Source organism: Octodon degus, unplaced genomic scaffold (genome assembly GCF_000260255.1).
Source record: "Octodon degus isolate 3935 unplaced genomic scaffold, OctDeg1.0 scaffold06468, whole genome shotgun sequence".
In the NCBI taxonomy this organism is placed as follows: Eukaryota; Metazoa; Chordata; class Mammalia; order Rodentia; family Octodontidae; genus Octodon; species Octodon degus.
The window spans coordinates 1-1,241 of record NW_004531044.1 but is presented as its reverse complement, the minus strand read 5'-3'; the positions used below and the strand labels follow the sequence as shown (position 1 = coordinate 1,241).

At 45.5% G+C, this 1,241-nt stretch overlaps 1 pseudogene; it reads right to left on the bottom strand.

Annotated features, from left to right (window-relative positions):
- Positions 1-86: 86 nt before the first annotated feature.
- LOC101577046 lies at positions 87-989 on the bottom strand (annotated as a pseudogene).
- Between the last annotated feature and the right edge of the window lie 252 nt (positions 990-1,241).

Genomic DNA, 1,241 nt, shown 5'->3' with positions numbered 1-1,241 from the left:
ATGTGGTGCTGGGGGATCGAACCGCGGTCCCTGTGCTTTGCTAAGCTTGTTCTAAGTAGGTGCTTTAGACCACTGAGCCATCTCACCAGCCCCAGATCCCCTTCCTCAGCAGAATCATCCGCAGCACCCTCAGATTCCATCTTCACATTAGTTTCATCTTTCTTCTGGGAGGCGGTGGTCTGCTCCTCTTCGGTCTTATCATTCTTCATCTCCACTGTTGTTTGCTCGGTTCCTTTTCAATTTTTTCTAAGCTTTCCGGTAAAGAATCCACTTTTTGTTTTATCTGGGTCAACTCCTTCTTAATGGCTTAAAGATCATCACCTTTCAACTTTCCAACTTGGATGAAGATCCATGCTGGCCACTCTTAGAATTGAAGCCACTTTTGCCTCTTTGGGAGGTGTTTCCTGATACACGCTGGCATTTCGAGGGCACTACAGCCCGAGCAATAGGAGGAGGTAGAAGAACACATGCTGGGTAACTGTACACCCTGTCATAATAATCATGTTGAAAGTCATAGTCCAAGTCAAAAAAGGCGCCGTACATCTCCGCTGCAGATCGTTTCACACCTGCTTTTCCCCTGTTCGCTTTCAGCTCTGCAGCCAGATTAATATCTAAAACCTGGCCAGCAATCATTCTGCCATCCTCTCCAGCTACAGCAGCCCGAGCATTTCTCTCATTAGTATACTGGACAAAGGCAAAGCCCTTATGAACAGAGCAACCCACAATTTTGCCATACTTCGAGAAGATGGCCTCCACATCAGATTTCTTCACCACCAGAGTGTTCAGATTCCCAATGAACACACGGAAATTCATGGAGCGAGGATCTGTCTTGTTGGTAACATTGCTAGCCATTGTGTTTGAAGAAAAAGTTGCCTACAGTGACAAAAACTGTAGCTGAAGATCAAAAAAAATCTCACAGGACAGAGATGAGAGAAGAGATTCGATTCCAAATCCCCTGCTCCCAGGTTCCACGTGGAGTTGACTGCTGCTCGAGGTCAGCAACACGGCAGCGACCGCTCAGTCTCCGTCTCTTCACTCGTTTATTATTTTGTATAGTTCTCTAACTTAGTTCATAAGGTCCATCCTGCACCTGCATCCCCAGGAAGGTGGCTGGTAGTGTTTCTTGGGTGCAGACCTGGGCCTCAAGTTTTTCATCTGTAAAAATGGAAGGGGTTCTTCACTGATTAGATGACTTTAAGGTTTCCACTGATTCGAAAAGTTTTATATATATTATAAAGTTA